Source organism: Protopterus annectens, chromosome 15.part0 (genome assembly GCF_019279795.1).
Source record: "Protopterus annectens isolate FY-2018-M chromosome 15.part0, PAN1.0, whole genome shotgun sequence".
Classification (NCBI taxonomy): domain Eukaryota; kingdom Metazoa; phylum Chordata; order Ceratodontiformes; family Protopteridae; genus Protopterus; species Protopterus annectens.
The window spans coordinates 839,524,758-839,534,359 of record NC_056749.1 but is presented as its reverse complement, the minus strand read 5'-3'; the positions used below and the strand labels follow the sequence as shown (position 1 = coordinate 839,534,359).

Here is a 9,602-nt window from a genome sequence, read left to right as displayed (position 1 = left end):
AAGTAAGTGGTGTGGGTTTCCTGGGTCATACAAAGGGACCTATAGCTTGCAAAGATATGATATGGGTGAGACACTTTCATCTTTTTTCTCTTTGTATGCAGTTAATGTGTGGAAATCATTACAGCCCTGCACTCCCGGATTGCTTTCTATAGCTTTAAACCATCTCTCAGTAACTATACAGCCTTCTCCAGGGTGAAGAAAGCTTGCAGGGAGTAGTGTATTTTTGTTTAGATTTCTGCTGTCTAGCATTTGCAAAAACTCAGAATAGAACTGCACTCTCTCTGACACACACACACACACACACACACACACACACACAAACACACACGCTACTATAAAATAATGCCACACAGACTAATGGTTTGTACATTAATGAAAGTTTATTGGAAAAAACACTTGTGCAGACTCTCCTTTTATGTATTGCAGGAACAGAGACAATACAATGGACCTTTTCTGTATGTCACACCAATAATTCAAACAAATTTTAACACAGTCCAAGGCTTACAGCTTCCATCTTTTTGGATTCCAAATTTCTTCATTAAACCTGGAGTCTGTTCTCTTTCGCTGCAGCACACTATCCTTTGCTGTTGCTCCAATCAAGGACTCTCCCTGCATTGAGAAGGCAACTTATCGTACAGGACCATAAGCCATCCTCTTATACACCATTTTTAAATTCAAGACCTTTATTATAAAAGCAGAAAGCAGCATTCTATAAGTTACACAGGTTTAAATGTCCTTATTACATTATTACATTTTCAAATGCAACATGGACTCACAATGAGAAAAGGCAACAAACTGTAGGTACAGTTTTCATTACTATTGTTGTGTAGTATGCACTTATGTTTTCTTGTAACAGTTTTCATTCACTCCAAAATTACATACATTTGATAATTCCTCCCTTCCCTTAAAACGCACTTGTCCACCGGAGTATTGTTCTAACAAAATCCATTTATTTCTAAGAAATGCACTCCTTCACTTTTCTGCCAATCCCACCTCCAGTTCAAATCACCTTTCAGTATTCAAAACTTCCATTATGGGTGGTGCAGATTTTGATTTCCATTTGCTAACATTTGCTTTATTGGCATCCAATAGCATTAAACTCAGTTAGTCTTTGCTATGTCTAGGCAATTAAGATCCTTTACACAGCTCAGGAAAAAAAAATTCTTTAAATCATTGCCTAGGTGTGTCAATGATGCAACAGGTAGCGCATGTGCCTTTATTGCTGGAAGACCAGAAGCCTGTGGGCTCTATTCCTACTCCAGGGGATTGGATCACTGGCAATGCAGTGCAGCATTAGGAGGTACTACACTACTGTGTGGGTCATCCTGTGGATGAGATGTTAAATTGAAGTCCATCTGTTTCAGTTGGTGGTGGCTTTACTTGTTGTAAAAGATCTCAGTGCACTTATCAAACAGAGTAGGGGATGTTCCCTGAGGACATGGCCAATTTTCCCCTAGTAGTAGAAATACCACCTTATAATTGCATTGAGAAGAGCCCACTAGTCTAGTGTCTAGTGAGATTAGTCAGTCAACAAAGGGTAAATAAATAAACAAAGATGTATGGGTATGGGATGTGATATAAAACAAGCAGGGTACACTTAGCTGGGGATAAGGTGGGGTATGAACATCATTGCTCTGACTGCTGCCCCAACCCAGAAGGACATTACAGGGATTCATTACATATGATGGTTCAAGATGGCCAGTGGTTGGGGACATGCACACCCTGGAAGCCCAGTGATAAGGGCCAGCTGGGTGAGTAAGTCTGCTATGTACTCCAGCAGGCTCCTCAATCAGGCCACACATCGACCCACTTCTACCTCTCTGTGGCAGCCTCTACCACCTATTCCAAATTAAACTGGGCCACCAAAGGTGGTATAACCAGTGTGTTTAGGAATGTGGAGTGGGGGTCTTGGGACATGGTGAGGGATCTATAGCAGGCTACACACTGGATTGCAGTTTTACCCAGTGTTAGTTGCACCTGAATTATCTCTGATGCATTAAGTTGGGCTACGTGTCTGGAAGTGTGCATATCCTTTATGAATATGGATACACCACCACCTTTAGTGCTTAGCTCCAGGTTTAGGGGCCGAAAGGTGTGGTGTGAATTATAGCCTGGTAGTGCTGGGGTGCTCTCCGTAGCCTTGAACCAGGTCTCAGTCAGTGTACAGATGTCGATGTTCTCCATTTTAAGGAGTGCTTCGATACAGTGCATTTTGAAATTTAGACTTCTAGCGTTGACTAGCATAACCCTCAGATTTTGCTTGCTTGTAGCAGTTATGGTGGTAATTTTGTCTTTAGGACATTGTTTAAAAAAGGCACTATAGAGGTGGCAAGAGCCTTGGCCAGTATCCGGAATCCCTGGGGTGACAGGTGCAGGCCATCTCTGGTGAAGCATCAAGTTCTGTCAATCATGTCATCCCAGGCAGACAGACACTGAATCCCCTTTGAATGACACCAGAAACTTAGCCAATTGCTGAAGTCAATCATTTTCTGCTTGTACTGTGGTATCATTCTGTGTGACGGTAGGATGCTACTTAGAGCTAGGGTGATACCTGCCTGGGCTACAAAATCAGAGAGCTCCTCTATGCCTCTTTTCATGTTGTCCAGGGAGGTACATCTCACATCATTTACACCAACATGGACAATGACAGAGTCATATTTGTACCTGTTGTGGAGTGACCTAAGTACATGCATTATGTGGCGGATCCTAGCACCCAACAGGCAGCTGTAACTTTTTTCTTATTCATACTAGTGAGTGGGACAGCAGTATGCCTTACAATTGAGTCACCTATGACTAGTGTATTGGTTAAGTTGTTTTGCCTTATGGGCTTTGGTTGAGTGGCACACTTTAATGTGACCTATGTGTCTCATGGTTTGTGCTGGGATGTGGGTGGTTATTTGCGTTTCTGCCTCGGAGGTCTCTGTTGTTTGGGCAGATTAGGTGGATTGTAATGACAGAAGTTTGACTGGATATTTATGGTTAAAATTTTCTGAAATACGCAATTTTTTCATTATTGTATCATACGTTTTGTTTCATTGCTTACTGGAAAAACATTCAAAACTACAAATTTATAACACACTCTAACAAGTGGTGCTGTATTATACATGGAATTTAATTTAATACAATCAGGAAGGTGAATCAAAGAATCCATACGTGTATGCATGGCCTAAAAATGTGAGCAAGGAGCCTATGTTTTGTAAATTTTATTTCTTTGGCATTTGTTGACCAGAGTAGCCCGAATGAGCTATTGCCCTTTTTCAGCAGAGGTATGAGGAGAAAAGCTCCACAATTATACATAGTAAAATGAGAATGTTACAGCAAGTAGAATAGGTCAATATGAGGCTAGTGAGACTAAAGAGTCTGTGTTTACTAAGGTCTGTGGGTGGGCTATCCTTGTGTAACAACAATACAATGACTGTTTTCCATGCTGACCAATATTGCATCACCTTGAAATGATACCAGAAACTAAGCCAATTAAAGTCAGTCATCTTTTCTTCATATTGTGGATTCATCCTTGGAGAAGGTCAAATGCTGCTTAATGCAAAACTCCTGCCAGCCTGAGACACACATTCTGAGAGGTCCGTGATGTCCCACTTCACATTGTCTAGGGAGGTACATCTCAGGTCATTTACGCATACATGGATTATGACTGAGTCATACTGGTGAGATGGATATCAGTGTATGTCCTGTGACATGCTGTTTAGGGTTAGACGTATAGGCAATCTAAGATGTGACTGTATGGGCTGATGTGAGTGTTGTTTTGAAAATGTGAATTCAGGGATGTTGAGGAGTTAGTTATGTGCACTTCACCAAGGAGGTCTTTGGGGTTTAGGTAGGTTACATTTAAATGCCTTATCGTATATGGGTCTATGTTTCTGCTTTGAATTGGGTGTGATCAGTGCAGTGTGTATACTACTGACAACCTTATTGACATTAGGAATGATTTTATGTGAGATATTTGCATCCAATGATATTGTGTAAATCGATCTGTTGCATACCATATCAATTTGTTTAATAATTAATTGGTTGTCTGTAAATATGAGGCAGTTTCTACATTGGCTCAGGATGCCCATATCCACCAAGCTAGTAACAGAGGTAGTGGGAAAGTACATGGCAACAGACCCTTTTTATTAATTACGCAGTTTGTTTTGTTGAGTGCATGAGTGCACTCATTTTTTTAATTGTAAACAGTTTTTGCAAAGGACTACAATAAACATTTTTTTTCTGTAACAAGTTGGAGCCAGACAAAAGGGAAAAAGTGTCCCACTCCTCTAAAGTGGGAAATAGCTGCATATGTGTTAGCACAGCCTGTGTGTATATATGTGTCATGTCTTTCAACTTTTACCTCAGAAGTGGGGACAGAGAAAAATATTTAAGGAAAAGGTACTCTTAGTGGGTGCTATTGACTTAAAATAATATGCAGATTTAGGAGGGATGAAACAAAAGTTTGAGAACAAATTAGATGTGCTACCCCAAATTTGGCAGAGCTGAGCGGTGTGTGTGTGTGTGTGTGTGTGTGTGTGTGTGTGTGTGTGTGTGTGTGTGTGTGTGTGTGTGTTTTAGACGTTTATGGTTAATGACTGCAAATTGATTAATTTTTGGATTTAATTAATTAAACACACACACACAATAAATGAGATACTTAGTTGCAAGTCTTCAATAACAAGATGGAGAAGGGTTACTAATGTCATGTTATCTTCACAGAAACCCAGCTGTGAACCCCACTCCACCCCCACTGGCTGGCATTTTGTGTTGTAAGTAGTGGTGATGGTAGAGAAAACATATAATGACGTACTAATACCTTGTGTTTGTATTGCACAGGGACAAGTTTGCACACATTTAAAGATACCACTTGTGAATGTTCTTTATTTAATGAGATTACTTACTAACACTGGTGCCTACGCTGAGGCAAAATTAGGTATTGATATGTTTTGTTAGAAAGTGAGGTGGGACTAGGGATAACTTGTATGATTTACCCAGGGGTAGAGCGAGAGCATATCCATAAGTGGGATGAATAGGACTTAAGAAGGTTCTTAGTTATGTATGCTATCTAGTCATCGGATATCTAGAGGAAGGGTATTCCATGTTCTTGCAATAGTAGTAGTGTGCAGGGAGTCCCCATAGTAATATTTACTTCTAGAAATTTCGACCAATGCTTTGTTGGTACTTCTTAATGGACAGCTGTTGGTATAGTAGTGTAGTAGTCCTTATAGGGCTGTTTTTTTGGGGGGGAGGTGGTAAAGGATTTGTTGGGCTATTATAAGTTGGTTGCAGATTAACAGGTTTGGTACCTCTAGCCAGGATAGCTTTTTAAGGGACTGGCAATAGTGGGATCTGTAGGATGAGTTGGTGACAAATTTTTCTATTTTGTTGTAGGAGATAGTTTGTTAAGCCCACTTTTACTTATGTTGGTTAATACTGGTGAGGCATAGAGTAGTGTGGAGAGTATTTGGGTTCAAGCAATGGTGACTTTACTATTTGAGATTAGGTATTTTTTGAATCTCTAGAGGAAATTATTTGTAAACTTTTGTGATGGTTTGCGATACATGTTTGTCAACTTAATATTGTCTATAATTACACCTAATAGTTTAGTATTGTATGTATGTATTGGCTGCATTCTTGAGGTATTCACCTAGAAGTCTATCAGCCACAAGGGTAGTGGGTTTTAGTTTTGTCCAGTATTTATATATTGTGTTGGTTTGGACTGGATGAAGGGAGAAGCATTTTTTTTTTCAATTGTAGGGGTCTGGAGGTTTGTGTGAGTAACAGGAGGGCTGTTAGTAATCAAAGTTTGAATGGAGTTGGTAAAGTAGTCATTAAACTGAGTTGCGGTGTTACTAGTCAATGTGTCAGTATTGAGGGGTGGGGTAGTGGTTTTCCCTGGTTGAAGTATTTTATTGATGGCTGCCCACAATTTTAGACAGTTTGTCTTCTGTTTTGCCTGAACATGAGAGAAGTGTTTTTTCTTGTCTAGTCTTTGTTTTTTTTTTTTGGACTTATTTCTTAGTTCAAGGTAGTTTTATCTATTTTGGTTGGTTTTGTTTTGATGCAGTACTTCCCAAGCCCTATCTCTCTGTTTTAGAATAGTCTAGTATTTTTGGTAAACCAGGGTGCATAGTTGGATTTTTTTCTTATTGTTCTAGGTGGGGCAAGTTGGTTGAGGCTGTTTAGGAAAGTAAAAGTAATCAACCAAATTTACCAAAACCAGCTTTGTCCAGGGGGAGGAATAAGAGGAGTGACCAGTTGCAGTGGAATAGTGCAGCTATGAGATCTTTCAATTTGAAGTTCTTTGTAGAATGTATTTGTTGCAGAGATGTGTTTTTTATGGGTTTAATTTCATGACTTAGGACGAATGTATGGTGGTGGTCACTAAGTCTGTCAGGTAGTGTGCCAAAGTTAGAGTTGGGAAAGGTAATTGATAAGGATACAGTCTAAAATAGACTCTTTTTTAGGGGAGTTGTCAATTCTAGTAGAGGTTTGGATTAGTTGAGTGAAGCCATATAGGTTTATATGAGCAGTGGGGGATGGGAGAGATACATGTGGACCAGTCAATATTAAAGTCACCTAATATGAGTATTTCATGAGGGAGGGCTTACGATGATCAGTGAAGAATAGCCTCCAGTGTATCAATATTGTTAACAGGGAGAATATATATGCCAATTATATTTAGGTTTTTTTATGGCTATTGAGTTTAAGTGTGGTGAACAGGGTTTCTGAATTATTAAATGTCGGGGATTTTTCTTCATAATGTCACTAGTAAAGTTGCTTTTAAACAGTATGGCACCCTCTTTGGATGTTCTGTCTTTCCTAAGTAGATTATAACCTTGGGGAAGTAACTCATTGTTATTAATATGTGGCTTGAGCCAGGTCTCCCTGAGGAGCACTATATCAGGGGAGTATAGGGATAGTGTAGCATGTAGTTCCTCTATTTTGTTAAGTATGCTTCTTATGTTAATATTAACATATGTTCCCCGTGCATGGTGTAGGGCATAAAGGTGACATACAGGCGTACCATACTTATAATTTCTTTGCCGCCAGTCCAAACGCCATCTCCAGTCATCAGTCTGTATAATCTTTCATCTGCTGGTTAACAAGCCATTTGCAGATAAGTGCCCCATTGGGGTTTTTCTTTTTATCTTACTTTTTTGGTGGTTGTTTGTTTACATGTCATCCAGAAATAGGAAATGCCAATATGGGAGACAAACTGCCCATAAGGATTGTCACGAGCAGTGTTTGATTTGCTTAGGTGCTTCTCACAACCATATGTCTTGTTCTATTTGTCAGGCATTTGTCCTGAAAACTTTATATATCAGCTCTCTGCGAAGAAGATGACCAAGAAAGTTCAGTTGGATTCTTCTGCTGTACCACCTGCACCATATATCTCTCTTGAGGTTGGTGAAAGCCTGTAGGACTGCCCAGTTATTCAGTCAGATTCCTCTGCCATGATCCCTTCGGATGCCAGCATGGACCCGGCTTCTCGCATGTATGCGGAGGCTCTGCAGACATCTGTTTCCAGTGTTCAGGGGGAACTGCAGCTGATTATATCCAAAGGGCCTAGGGATGTTCCGCAAAACCTTGTTAGGGAGGAGATAGGGATTTGAACCAAGTTCTTTTAGCTTTTCGATGATGCCAAAGTGGGAGACTGTCAAAGACCTTGGCCAAGTCAACGTAAGCTGTATGTACTGACTTTCCCTCATCCAGGGCCTTGGTGACAGTCTCAAAAAAGTCAATCAGGTTCAACAGGCAACACCTGCCTTCGACGAATCCGAGCTGGGTGTGGTCAAGTGCTTGGAGATTGCCTATGCCCTTGTACATTTATGTGATCCATACTGATATTCTCCATAGCTGTACAGGTCAGATTTGTCAAGCTAATGGGGAGATAGTTTCCAGGGTCAGTAGTGTGACCAGCTTTGTGCAAGGGGGGGACAGTGGCAGCTCTCCACTCTGCTAGAATGAAGCCTGTAATTGGACTGTGGTTGATTAGGGTGCTCAATGGCAAAGCTAGTTCTTGTTGGAGATGGTGCATAATACAGCCTGGGATAGTATGAGGTCCCATGGAAGCTGTGTTATTTGCCTTGGATAGGGCCCTTAACACTGTCTTAGTCCTGCTGACCTTCATTCCTCTTCTCTCTAGAGCATATCTCCATCTCTCCAGGGTCTCCTCCACCTGTTCCCTACTCTCAGTACAGATCACGATGTCATCTGCAAACATCATAGTCCACAGGGACTCCTGTCTGATCTCATCTGTCAACCTGTCGATCACCATTGCAAATAAAAAAGGGCTCAGAGCTGATCCTTGATGTAATCCCACCTCCACCTTAAACGCATCCGTCACTCCCACCGCAGACCTCACCACTGTCACACTACCCTCGTACATATCCTGTACCACTCATACATACTTCCCTGACACTTCCAACTTCCTCATACAATACCACAACTCCTCTCTAGGCACCCTGTCATATGCTTTCTCTAAGTCTACAAAAACACAATGCAACTCCATCTGACCTTCTCTGTACTTCTCCATCAACACTCTCAGAGCAAACATTGCATCTGTAGTGCTCCTTCCTGGCATGAAACCATACTACTGATCACTAATCATCATCTCCTGTCTTAACCTAACTTCCACTACTCTTTCCCATAACTTCATGCTGTGACTAATCAATTTAATCCTTCTGTAGTTACTACAGCTCTGCACATCACCCTTATTCTTAAAAATCGGTACCAAAACACTTTTCCTCCATTCCTCAGGCATCCTCTCACTTTCTAAGATTTCATTAAACAATCTGGTTAAAAACTCCACTGCTATTTCACCTAAACACCTCCAAGCTTGCACAGGTATGGCATCTGGACCAACAGCCTTTGCATTCTTCATCCTCTTGATAGCTATCCTTACTTCCTCCTTGCTAATCCATTGCACTTCATGATTCACTATCCCCACATCATCCAACCTTCTCTCCCTCTCATTCTCTTCATTCATCAATCCCTCAAAGTATTCTTTCCATCTGCTCCACACTCTCCTCAATTGTGACTATGTTTCCCTCATTATCCTTTATCACCTTTACCTTCTGCACATCTTTCCTAGCTCGGTTCCCCTGTCTAGCCAATTGGTACAGGTCCTTTACTCCCTCTTTAGTGTCCAATCTTTCATACAACTCTTCATATGCCTTCTCCTTTATTACTTTATTTTGCTTTTGCCTCTTCTTAGAAGTACTCAGCTGTATTTATTCTGCTGTATTTATTACTGCTTGGTAGTAGCCTGATTAAATTGTAACTGTTCGGTTTAAGCACTTGGGCTTCAGACCAGTTATTTTACATTAAGAAGGTTTGTGGTCTGCAGTCTTGTGGGAGGAGAGGCTGGATTCTGCCCTTCTGAGCTGGGAATTTCTGGTTAAAGGCTTATTTGTGTCTGCTTATTTGAATGGTTTCCTTCTGAAATTGGTGCACCTTGTTGCTGTAGCATAGACCAGATTCAGGCCTGCTGAATCTAGCTTTGTTTGTATAACTTGAGCAAAGACCGAGGCCATCTTTTTTGGAGAAGGTTCCCCTGCACCCCAGTGGCAGGAGTGTGCAGTTAGAACTTGTCCGATTGAAGACTGCTGGAA

General features: G+C 40.9%; 1 long non-coding RNA gene across 1 annotated transcript in view; it reads right to left on the bottom strand.

The window, feature by feature from the left end:
- Positions 1-361: 361 nt before the first annotated feature.
- Positions 362-9,602, bottom strand: part of LOC122790058 — a 65,223-nt gene continuing 55,982 nt past the window's right edge. Inside the window, exon 2 of the long non-coding RNA XR_006362912.1 lies at positions 362-681. This is a non-coding gene — a long non-coding RNA (uncharacterized LOC122790058). The remainder of the gene's footprint in view (positions 682-9,602) is intronic.